Here is a 13411-nt window from a genome sequence, read left to right as displayed (position 1 = left end):
ATTTCTCCATCTATGCTCTTTAGCGTACATGGAAGAATCAAGTTTTTGAACAAGAGAAAAGTAGGCATGTATGGCTAGTTGGGAGGAATTAGAGAGAAGACGTAGCTGGAAGTGGCAGCAGAGGAGCTTCTTTATTCACATGGTAGGTTGGCTGTTGGGTTGAGATTTGATGGATTGATCTGTGATACTGGGATGGAACCACCTGGAAGTGTCATCCATAAGACCCCCTGCATTTGAGCTTAACTGAATCAGTTTTAAGGTGAGCACCCACTCACAAGGGGGTGCACAGATAAGATTGATCTGTGACACTTTGGCCACCCACTCTGCTTGGGAAACACCAGCCACATCTAGGTGGCTTGAGCACCTATAGAAGATTTTTTTTTTTACTACTTTGCACTTATCATCACTAAAGACTCTTTGGATAATTCATTATCATTTTATTTTGCACTTATTGCATGGATTGATATATATTTTAATCACTGGGACTTGTTGCATAATTTATTAAGTTTTGCACTTTGCACTTTTTTGTCTTCTAGCACTGATTTTTATTAATGCTATATTGCGTTATATATTTTTACACATCAATATTTTCTACATGTTGGTTGATATCTATATACACCTTTTTCCATTTTTATATATTTAATATTTTATTTTATTTTCAATACATATTCTCACAGATTATTATTTGTGCTGCACTATTATATTATTTATAGGCATGTATGGCTAGCCCTAAACTACAAGTTATCTCTCCAATGGCTGCTGCCTTTGGAAAGAACTGAGAGCATTGATAGAGAACTGAAATCGTAAGAGTTATAAGGAGCCATTACGTGACTCAACTTCCTAGAAAGCACACAGAACATAAATATCTGTTTTGCATGGAGTTGACCTTTAGGACAACATTGGTGTTCTTTATATATTCATTGAAAGGTCATGAGCTGTTAACGCTGCTGTTTAATATTCATACAACCTCAATTTAAAAAAAGTTGGGTCGCTATGTAAATTCTACATAAAAACAGAACACAATGATTTGCAAATCTCATAAACCCATATTTTATTCACAATAGAAAATTGAAAACATATCAAATGTTTAAACTGAGAAAATGTACCATTTTAAGAAAAAAAATCAAGATAATTTTGAAATTGATGGCAGCAACCCATCTCAAAAAAGTTTGGACAGGGCCACTCTATAAATATATGGGAACTGAGATCGTTGCTGGAGATGAATGTTGTTCCATTCTTGCCTGACAGAGGATTCTAACTGCTCAACAGTCCTGGGTCTTCTTTGTCATATATTTTTTTTTAAAGATGCATCAAATATTTTCAGTTGGTAAAAGGTCTGGACTGCAGAGAGGCCAGTTAAGCACTCAGACTCTTCTACTAGGTAGCCATGCTGTTGTTAAAGATGCAGCATGTGGTTTAGCATTGTCCTGCTGAAATATGCAAGGCCTTCCCCGGAAAAATGTGTTGTCTGGATGGAAGTATATGCTGCTCTAAAACCTGGATATATCTTTCAGCATTGATGGTGCCCTTCCAAATGTGCAAGTTTCCCATTCCATATGCACTAATGCACCCCCCTATGCAATCAGAGATGTAGGCTTTTGAACTAAGCGCTAATAACAAGCCAGGAGGTCCCTCTCCTTCTTAGACTGGGGGACGCTAAGCCCCTGGTTGCCAAAAAGAATGTCAAATTTCCATTCGTCTGACCACAGAATAGTTTTCCACTTTGCAACAGATAATTTTAAATGAACTTTGACCCACAGAAGACAGGAGCATTTGTAGATTATGTTCAGATATGGCTTCTTCTTTGAATGATAGAGTTTTACCTTGCATTTTTGGATGGCACGGTGAGCTGTGTTCACAGACAATGATCTTTTGAAGTATTCCTGATCCCATGCAGTGATGTCCAAACACAGAATCATGCCTGTTTGTAATGCAGTGCTATCTGAGGGCCAAAGATCACAGGTATCCAATATTTCGTTTCGGTCGTGTCTCTTGGGCACAAAGATTTCTCCAGATTCTCAGAATCTTTTGGTCAAATTTATGTACTGTAGATAATGATATACTTACAGTCCTTGCAATTTTACATTGAGGAACATTATTCTGAAATTGTTTGACCATTTTTAGTCGCAGCTTTTCACAGATTGGTAAACCTCTGCCCATTTTTACTTCTGAGACACTCCGACTCTCTAAAATGCTCTTTTTTTACCCAGTCAAAACTACCTTATTTTTTCTCATTTCTCATTTTAAACTTCCCACTGAAGACTACGGGATCAAAAATGTATGAATACGCTCAAGAAAAAAGCTCAGGTACTTTTTTGAGCATAAAGGTGAGAGAGCATATAAGTGTGAACAAGCAGAAAGAATTGAATTCTGCATAGCCAGGCGTAAAAAATGAGCAGAAAAACGCTAAAGTGTGAATGGGGGTTGTGCTACTGGGGGGTAAAAATTAGGGATACACCGATATATCAACCGAAAATAAGGGTTATTAGCATATTGCCAATAAAAAAAATAGGTGCCGATAACAGCCGCCGAAAATTATGAGATTTCACCATGTGACTCAAAAACCGCATCAAAAACACAACACAGGTGCATTTTTGCCGCGATTTAAAATTCAGTTCAATGGGGTTCTGCTTTTTGGTGCGAAATGCAGTTCGAAATAAAATATGTTGTTGAAATATGTTTTCTATTTTCTATTGTGAATAAAATATGGATTTATGAGATTTGCAAATCATTGCATTCTGTTTTTATTTAGATTTTACAAACTTTTTTGGAATTGGGGTTGTATTTCAGCTCTTTAATTCATAGAGCTCTCTTTAGCCTGTCTGCACAGCATATCCATTTTATTTACCATAAAGCATAACAATATAAGCCATGAGACACACGTATGGAGATGATTACATCAAAGACTAAACTTCCTCTCAACTCCCATACTGTCATGTGCTTGTTATACTAAATAATACAAGATGGCAGTAATGAAGAATTTATCATGGAATATGTAGTAACCGGCGAGGACCACTCAGACCCTCTCCTGGGAAGAGCGTGAAGCACAATAAAAATCACCTAAGCACAGCTGAAAACAAGCAGTAAAGGAACAACCCAAGCCTCCTCTTAGTTAAAAAGCTACTGATACACTTTACAAATATACATACAGAAAATAATTTATTGGTAGAGAAACTGAGATATTTGGAATTATATGCCATTGGGTATTACCATAAAAAGTTCAATACAAGTGAGGAGAAATTATTCTATAGTGAACCTAAACACCAACAATGAACTTCACCTATTTGCTCAATTTTTATCAAATTTATCAAAAATGTTGTTATATCTGGTAAATAAATGCAAAACAAATACCTGTTTGATCCTGCCAAAAATCTGCTGTCCTGTATCCTAAGTGCTGCGCTGTCTCCCACAATGTTTTTTAGACAGTGTTTTTTTTTTTTTTTTTACAGAACACCTTCCCCATATGTTATAGAGGTAAGCAATGGGGAAGGTGTTCTGTACTCCAAAGCATATTTCCTGTTCATGGGTGACAAGGCAGCTATTTCACAGAAACTTGGGTTGCACCAATACCGTTCTTTTACCGGAGAGTTCTGTATGAATACTGATACTTTCGGTAAAGTCGGTACTCGCGATACCGAGTGCCGATACATTTGTGTTGCGATTTGAGCCCATAAAAAATGAAATGGGCTCAAATCTCACTACAAAAAAATTGCATGCTCTTTGAAGAGGAATGTGGTGTGATTCCTGTCCGAATCACAAATGCGGTTTCCCACACCGGTCATGTGTGAACCCAGGCTGAAGTCACTATGGGAAGCCTGGGTTCACACAGGAGCGGTGAGAGAAACCACATTCCTGTTCAAATCACATGCGGTTCTTTGCAGTGCAGTTTGAACCCATTCATGTTGTACGGGCTTAAAGCGGAGTTCCACCCTGGGAATACTTTTTTTAATAAAAATACCCCCGGGACAGTCAGGGCTAGTACATTCCACAATGGCTAGCCTCTGATCTGTCCCGGGTTGCACTTACCTTTTAGGAGAAATACTTACCTTGAAAAAGTATTGTACAGCGCTGCCATCTCAGGTGTGGGCAGCTTGAAGCCAGCGCGATCCTCTTCTGCGTCCTCTTCCTTCTTCTTCGGTCCCACGATGCACTGCACCAGCCCCGCCGTCACTTCCGGTGCACGCGCGTCATCCCTCCACAGCTTCTGGGCATGCCCAGAAGCTGTTTAGAAGGGAATTACGTGCGCGCACCAGAACTGACGTCGGGGCCGGTGCAGGCGCATTGATTCCTGGGAGCGATGACGTTCAGCTCCCAGGAAACATTGCAAAAGCCAGGAAGTGACGAATCGCCGTGGCCGCCGAGGGGCGGAAGAAAGAAGTAAGGTAAGTATATTTTCTCTACGAGGTAAGTAAAAAAAAAAAAAAAATTGCGATTATCCATTTGTTTTTCAGGTGACCCAGAGCGAGAAGATGGAGGTAAGTATAAATTTAGGGTGGAACTCCACTTTAAGGTGGATACACACTATACAACTTTTGTTGGTAGATTTCCTTTAGATTTAAGCCTCGTACACACGCAATGATTATCGGCCGACCGATCGGCCGACTTTTGTCCAGTGTTGTTGTGTTGGTTGAAATGTGCTCTAGACTGCACACAAATTTTATCGGCCAACAAAAACCAACTTCAGAAGTGATGTCATGTGCTGGTTTACTTTCCGTGTGTTATTTCTTCTCTGAGCATGCCCAGTCTTGCTCATCAGATTTTTGTCTGCCGAAATCTGTACTGACTCACAGAAAAGCGGCCGTTCTGTTGACGGCCAACAAAAATTTTATAGCATGCATACCAGACTTTGTTCGGCCGAAAAGTCGGAGTCGGTTGTCGGAAGCATCATACTAACAAGCCGAAAAATTCACGGCCAACAATCGTTGCGTGTTTACGAGACATTACCTTCACCTATGTAGTGCAGGGGCCTGCCTGATTGCATACAAATTGAAAGTATTTAGATTTGACCTATTATATGGTTTTGGTAAATCTGAAGGAAAAAGTCTAAAGACAATTGTATAGGGAGTATGGCCCATTCAACTGCACCACAAAGGTATTATTATTATTATATTATTATACATGATTTATATAGTGCCAACAGTTTGCGCAGCGCTTTACAATGTGAGGGAAGACAATACAGTTACAATACAGTTCAAAACAGCAGGAACTAGAGGGCCCTGCTCGTTAGAGCTTACAATCTAGAAGGGAGGGTCAAGTGAAACAAAAGGTAATAACCGTGGGGGATGGGTTGATGGAGAAAATGGAGGTACATTTGTTAGGTGTTGGTAGAATAGGCTTCTCTGAAAAGGAGGGTTTTCAGAGATCGCCTAAAAGCTAATAGAGTAGGAGATAATCGGACAGATAAGGGTAAGGAGTTCCATAGGATTGGAGAGGCTCTGGAAAAGTCCTGGAGGCGGGCATGGGAGGAGGTGACGAGGGGGGCTAGAGAGCAGGAGGTTTTGAGAGGAATGAAGAGAGCGATTAGGTTGAAATTTAGAGACGAGGCTGGTGATGTAGCTAGGGGCTAAGCTGTGGATTGCTTTGTAAGATGTTAGTATTTTGAATTTAATTTGTTGGGTGAGCGGAAGCCAGTGGAGGGCTTGACAGAGAGGAGATGAGGTATCGGTTTCAGGTATCATTTGCGCGAGTACTTGTGCAAATGGTTAGAATTGATACGGATATTGGAAACAGTGCAACCCTAACAGAAACAGAATGAAAAATGAGTGTTGTCACCCTAGGAAAGAAGGGGTATTACTAGTTAGCCTGCACTCACACAAAAGCAGAATGCATTTGTCATGTTTTTGAAGCGTTTTTCTCAGATGTCTGTGCACATGTATCAAGCTTCAAGCAGAACTACTGTATAGGCAAATATTTTTTTGAAATCTGTGTCCCATTGCAGAGATTTCCCTGCACTTCCTGCCCCATAGCCTAACAGGAAGTAAGAGGAAATCCCTGCAAATTAAGGGAATTCCCTAAGCCCCAGGCCACCAGAACTAGTGTCCCCATTGGAAGATTTTCCCTCTATTACTTTTCTGGGGACAACCCAAAATTTGGGATTTTCTTTTACTTTCACATTCAATGGTAAAGGTAAACCAGACAAATAGAGAGGGTGGATCTCCTTAACGGGGGCACAGACAGAAATAAAAACTGACAGGGGTTCTAATCCCTCTTCACATTATCCAATACTACAAACAATGTTTTGTCTTCAGTTATAATTTCAGGAGTTTTTTTTTCTGAGCTGGGAAACGGAAGAATAGTTCTATAGCAGTGTTCCCCAACCCCCGGGCCGCGGACCGGTACCGGTCCGTGGATCAAACGGTACCGGGCCGCCCGAGGAACTTTAAATTATTTTACTGTCTCACCGCAGTGGCGGCCGGTGCGTTGGGGGCGCCGGGGCGCAGAGCAGTGCGCCCCAAGCCCACCCATTGTGTGACAATAGCGAATGAAAATTCGCTATTGTCACACGGATCCTCCTCCTGGCCAATCAGGAAGCGGGTCCTCCCGCTTCCTGATTGGCCGAAAGGCAAACCCCATGCCATTGGCTGAGGAGGAGACGGGAGGACTGAGGACTCGAGGAGACGCCAGTGGACTGAGGAGAAGCCGCCGCTAACTGAGGTAAGTGCACTGATCTCGCGGGGGGGGGCAGGCTGGCATCTCTGCATTGAAAGGGGGAACGCTGGCATCTCTGCATTGAAGGGGGGAACGCTGGCATCTCTGCACTGAAAGGGGGAACGCTGGCATCTCTGCATTGAAAGGGGGAACGCTGGCATCTCTGCATTGAAAGGGGGCACGGTGGTCTCTGTGCATTGAAAGGGGGCACGCTGGCCTCTGTGCATTGAAAGGGGGCACGCTGGCCTCTGTGCATTGAAAAGGGGCACGCTGGTATCTCTGCATTGAAGGGGGGAATAAATCAAAACAAGCGGGCCACAGAAAAATTATCAAACGTTTACCGTTCCGCGGCGATAAAAAGGTTGGGGAGCACTGTTCTATAGGACAGGAATTCTGTGTAACAACAAAAACAAAAACGCAAGAAATTGCACATATCGCACATTTACAGGCATTCCAACTGAAGTCTTTGGGATCAAAAATGTCTAAATACGCTCAAGAAAAAAGCTTGTGTACTTTTTTGAGCGTAGGGTGAGAGAGCATACACATGTAAACAAGCAGAAAGATTTGGATTCTGTATAGCCAGGCGTAAAAAATGAGCAGAAAAATGCTCAAGTGTGAATGGGGGTTGTGCTACTGGGGGGGGTAAAAATTAGGGATGCACCGATATATCAGCCAAAAATAGGATTATTGGCATTTTGCCAATAGTAAAAAAGGTGCAGATAATGGCCTCGTAAAAAAAAAATAAAAAAATCACCCGATTTTGATGAGATTTTGCCATGTTTATGGTGCGTTTTTCATAGGTCATGTGACTCAAAAGCGCAACACGGGTGCATTTTTTATGTGTTTTTAAAACGTTGTCAATGCATGTTAATGGAGAGCTGCGTTTTTAGTGAGAAACGCAGCAAACAGGATTTTTAACACCTCAACGGAAGCGCAATGGACCATTGTGAAGACATACATAGAATTTAAAGGGATGAATTTTTCTTGAGCTTTTCTTTTTTCTTTTTTAATGCAAAAGCACTTCAAAAACTGCTCAGTGTCAAAGCAGCATATCAAGTTGAAAAGGTGCTACTAATGGCTGAAAATAAATTCATTTTCATTTAAATTCATGATATGAAAAAAAAAAAAAGTTGAATATAAATACAAATATATATCAAAAAATATGATGTAATTTTTCATGTGGCTCTTATGAGCATCCTGCTATAAATGCCTTACTAAAGCAATATTAACTCTTTGGTACATTACCATAGCACATTATTCTTCCATGCTTCGATGCTAAACATAGCAATATCTCCAAAATCAGATATTATTTTGGTACCACAAACCTTCAAACCTTTTGAAACGTTAAAAGGAACATGTCTACCATCAGATTGATTGTTATAGCTTCTTCTTTGTAATTTTTTAATAATTTATTTTCTGTTTGCTTATATTACTTTGTAATTTTTTGAAAAAAGTAAATATATTTTATTTTTATATATATATATATATATATATATATATATATATATATATATATATATATATATATATATATATATAATATACACACACTGCTTAAAAAAGTTAAAGGAACACTTTTGAATGAGGCTACGTTCCCATCTTGGTGTGGCTAATTACAGGCGTTTTTTCAGGCATTTTTATGGGCATTTTTTTCAGGCGTTTTACAGGCGTTTTTACAGGCGTTTTTGTGCAGGCGTTTTTAGGTTGACTAGTGACCAATGGAAAAAAATAAAAACGCCTGTAATCTGCCCAAAAAGAAGCTCATGTACTTTTTTGAGCATTGGGCGTTTTGCTTAAAACGTCAAAACACTCAGATGTGAACAGGGGCCATTGAAATGAATAGGATTTGTCTTGTTGGGCGTTTTTTGAGCTGATCCTAGAGCAGAAAAACTCCCCAAAAACGCCCCAAAACGCCTACATGTGAACTTAGCCTCAGAGTATAGCATCAAGTCAATTAAACTCCTGGGATATTGATCTGGTCAGTTCAGTAGCAGAGGGGGTTGTTAATCAGTTTTAGCTGCTTTGGTGGTAATGAAATTAACAACAAGAGCACTAGATGGGCAACAATAAGACGACCTTCAAAACAGGAATGCTTTTTTTGCAGATGGAGGCCACTGACTCCACCCCCCCTCCCTCCCACTCATCTTTTCTGACTGTTGTTCACTAGTTTTGCATTTGGCTGGGGTCAGTGTCACTACTGCTAGTATGAGGCAATACCTGGACCCTATAGAGGATAAAGGCAGTCCGACTCCTCTAGAATGGCACATCAATACACACCATTGCCAGAAGGTTTGCGGTGTCTCCCAGCACAGTCTCAAGAGCATGGAAGAGATGCTAGAAGACAGGCAGTTACGCTAGGGGAGCTAGACAGGGCCATAGAAGGTCCTTAACCCCTTCAGCAGGACCGGTATCTGTTCCTTTCTACAAGGAGGAACAGGATGAGCACTGCCAAAGCCCTACAAAATGACCTCCAGCAGGCCACTGGTGTGAATGTCTCTGACCAAACAATCAGAAACAGACTTCATGAGGGCCCGACATCCTCTAGTAGGCACTGTGCTCACTGCCAGGCACCATGGAGCTTGATTGGCCTTTGCCACTGAACACCAGAATTGGCAGGTCTGACACCAGCACCCTGTGCTTTTCACAGATGAGAGCAGGTTCACCCTGAGCACATGTGACAGACTTTAAAGGGTCTGGAGAAGCCATGGAGAACATCATGCTGTCTGTAATATTGTTCAGCATGATTGCTTTGGTTTTGGGTTAGTGATGGTCTGGGGAGGCATATCCATGGAGGGACGCAGAGACCTCTATAGGCTAGACAATGGCACCCTGACTTCTATTAGGTATCGATATGAAATCCTTGGACCCATTTTAAGACCCTACGCTGGTGCAGTGGGTCCTGGGTTCCTCCTATTGCACGACAATGCTCTGCCTCATGTGGTGAGAGTTTGCAGCCAGTTCCTGGAGGATGAAGGAATTGATACCATTGAATGGCCCCCACGCTCGCCTGACCTAAATCCAATAGAACACCTCTGGGACATTATGCTGCGGTCCATCCAACATCATTAGGTTGCACCTTAGTCTTTTTAGGAGCTCAGTGATGCCCTGGTCCAGATGTGGGAGGAAATACCCCAGGACACCATCCGTAGTCCCATAGGAGCATGCACCGATGTTGTCAGGCATACATACAAGCACATGGGGGCCATACAAACTACTGAGTACCATTTTGAGTGGCTGCAATGAAATTCCAGCAAAATGGACTAGCCTGCTGAATTATTTTTTCACTTTAATTTTTTTTTTGTCTTTAAATTCAGCCCGCTGTAAGTTGATAATTTTAATTTCCATCAAGAGATGTGGCATCATTTCATTCCTAACACATTACCCAGTCCATGTCAGTATAGATATCCAGAATAAAATGTTTCCCCATTGAGATCTGAGGTGTTTTCAAAGTATCTCTTTAACTTTTTTGAGCAGTATATATGTGTGTATATATATATATACATATATATATATATATATATATACACAGTGCCTTGTGAAAGTATTCAGCCCCCTTGAACTTTTCAGGCTTCAAACAAAGATATAAAACTGTATTTTTTTTGTGAAGAATCAACAAGTGGGACACAATCATGAAGTGGAACGAAATTTATTGGATATTTAAAACTTTTTTAACAAATAAAAAACTGAAAAATTGGGCGCGCCAAATTATTCAGCCCCCTTAAGTTAATACTTTGTAGCACCACCTTTTGCTGCGATTACAGCTGTAAGTCGCTTGGGGTATTTTTGCCCATTCCTCCTTGCAAAACAGCTCGAGCTCAGTGAGGTTGGATGGAGAGCGTTTGTGAACAGCAGTTTTCAGTTCTTTCCACAGATTCTCGATTGGATTCAGGTCTGGACTTTGACTTGGCCATTCTAACACCTGGATATGTTTATTTGTGAACCATTCCATTTTAGATTTTGCTTTATGTTTTGGATCATTGTCTTGTTGGAAGATAAATCTCCGTCCCAGTCTCAGGTCTTTTGCAGACTCCATCAGGTTTTCTTCCAGAATGGTCCTGTATTTGGCTTCATCCATCTTCCCATCAATTTTAACCATCTTCCCTGTCCCTGCTGAAGAAAAGCAGGCCCAAACCATGATGCTGCCACCACCATGTTTGACAGTGGGGATGGTGTGTACAGGGTGATGAGCTGTGTTGCTTTTACGCCAAACATAACGTTTTGCATTGTTGCCAAAAAGTTCGATTTTGGTTTCATCTGACCAGAGCACCTTCTTCCACATGTTTGGTGTGTCTCCCAGGTGGCTTGTGGCAAACTTTAAACAACACTTTTTATGGATATCTTTAAGAAATGGCTTTCTTCTTGCCACTCTTCCATAAAGGCCAGATTTGTGCAGTATACGACTGATTGTTCTGAGTCTCCCACCTCAGCTGTAGATCTCTGCAGTTTATCCAGAGTGATCATGGGCCTCTTTTGCACGCCCAATTTTTCAGTTTTTTACTTGTTAACAAAGTTTGAAATATCCAATAAATTTCGTTCCATTTCATGATTGTGTCCCACTTGTTGTTGATTCTTCACAAAAAATTACAGTTTTATATCTTTATGTTTGAAGCCTGAAATGTGGCAAAAGGTCGCAAAGTTCAAGGGGGCCGAATACTTTTGCAAGGCACTGTATATATAAATACTGTATATACGCAGTATCTCACAAAGTGAGTACACCCCTCACATTTTTGTAAATATTTCATTCTATCTTTTCATGTGACAACACTAAAGAAATTACACTTTGCTACAATGTAAAGTAGTGAGTGTACAGCTTGTATATAACAGTGTAAATTTGCTGTCCCCTCAAAAAAACTCAAAACACAGCCATTAATGTCTAAACCACTGGCAACAAAAGTGAGTACAACCCTAAGTCAAAATGTCCAAATTTGGCTCACAGTGTCAATATTTTGTGTGGCCACCATTATTTTCCAGCACTGCCTTAACCTTGTTGGGCATGGAGTTCACCAGAGCTTCACAGGTTGCCACTGGAGTCCTCATCCATGAGGACATCACGAAGCTGGTGGATGTTCGAGACCTTGCGGTCCTCCACCTTCTGTTTTGAGGATGCCCCACACATGCTCAATAAGGTTTAGGTCTGGAGACATGCTTGACCAGTCCATCTTTACCCTCAGCTTCTTTAGCAAGGCAGTGGTTGATTTGGAGGTGTGTTTGGGGTCGTTATCATGTTGGAATACTGCCCTGGGGCCCAGTCTCCAAATAGAGGGGATTATGCTCTGCTTCAGTATGTCACAGTACATGTTGGCATTCATGGTTCCCTCAATGAACTGTAGCTCCCCAGTGCCGGCAGCACTCATGCAGCCCCAGACTATGACAATCCCACCAACATGCTTGACTGTAGGCAAGACACATTTGTCTTCGTGCTCCTCAGCTGGTTAGCGCCTCACATGCTTGACACCATCTAAACCAAATAAGTTTATCTTGGTCTCATCATACCACAGGACATGGTTCCAGTAATCCATGACTTTAGTCTGCTTGTCTTCAGTAAACTGTTTGCAGGCTTTCTTGTGCATCATCTTTAGTTCCACATCCTTACCGCTCTGACAGTAAAGAACCCTCTACACAGTTTAAGGTTAAACTGCTTCTCTTCCAAATTTTGTGAATGGCCGCGTGTGTTTTTAAACTCCCTTTCACTGAAAAGTTTGTTTCCTATGCTAGGATCGCCAGTACAGTATTTGTACATTGATATCATATCCCCTCTCAAGCGTCTCTTCTCCAGAGAGAATAGGTTCAATGCTTGTAGTCTTCCCCCATAGCTGAGATCCTCTAGTCCCTTTATTAGCTTTGTTGCCCTTCTCTGGACTCTCTCTCGTTCCAGCACATCCTTCCTTCCTGAGTACTGGTGCCCAGAACTGGACGGCATAATCAAGATGCGGCCAGACCACAGTCTTGTAGAGTGGGAGAATTATTGTTTTATCCCTGGAGTGAATCCCCTTTTTAATGCTCGCCAATATTCTGTTGGCTTTGCTTGCATCAGCCTGGCATTGCATGCCATTGCTGAGCCTGTCATCCACTAGGACCCCCAGGTCCTTTCCCATCCTAGACTCCCCCAAGGGTTCTCCCCTTAGCGAGTAACTTGCGCCCATATTTTTAGCACCCAAATGCATTGCATTACATTTTTCAACATTAAAACTTATCAGCCATGTATTTGCCCACCCCGTTATTTTATTTAGACCTTCTTGGAAGGTTTCCACATCCTGCGCGGAAGTTATTGTCCTGATTAGCTTTGTATCACCTGCAAATATTTAGATTGAGCTGGTTATCCTATTCTCTAAATCTGTCACGTATCTGATCCGAAGCCGGAGTGTAGAGAGTGCTCCCCTTGCGGCTAGGTGCAGAGTACCCCTGGAAGTGGGACAGGGAGTGCTGTGCCCGAAGTAGCACGGGTTGCCGGTTGGGATGACCAGGATGGAAGCAGGACCCAACTTGTTGAGAAGTCCCAAGCAGGTCTGGAACACTTTGGCAAGCCAGGCAGTTACAAGGTGCAGACAGGAACAGACTGGGAGAGATACTGGAGCGAAGTCAGGAGCCAAGCCGAGGTCAAGTATTGGAGAAGACAACAGGAATCCGAGAGCAAGCCAAGGGGTCAGGAGCCAGGAGAAGCAAAGTCAGACAGTCCGGGTCGGCAACGAGAAGGCAAGATCAGCAGGTAAACAAGGCACAGGGAACACGGGAGGCTGTTGATCATCCAGCAACTAGATGTTGT

The 13411-nt window shown here is 41.9% G+C and overlaps 1 protein-coding gene across 1 annotated transcript in view; it reads right to left on the bottom strand.

The window, feature by feature from the left end:
- GTDC1 (glycosyltransferase like domain containing 1) overlaps positions 1 to 13411 on the bottom strand; it is a 488045-nt gene that overhangs the window by 361249 nt on the left and 113385 nt on the right. The gene's annotated exons all lie outside the window — the stretch shown is intronic.

This window comes from Pelophylax lessonae (assembly GCF_965119305.1).
Source record: "Pelophylax lessonae genome assembly, chromosome: 6".
NCBI classification, from domain to species: domain Eukaryota; kingdom Metazoa; phylum Chordata; class Amphibia; order Anura; family Ranidae; genus Pelophylax; species Pelophylax lessonae.
Note: the sequence above shows the minus strand (reverse complement) of the source record. Positions and strands in the feature narration are given on the sequence as shown.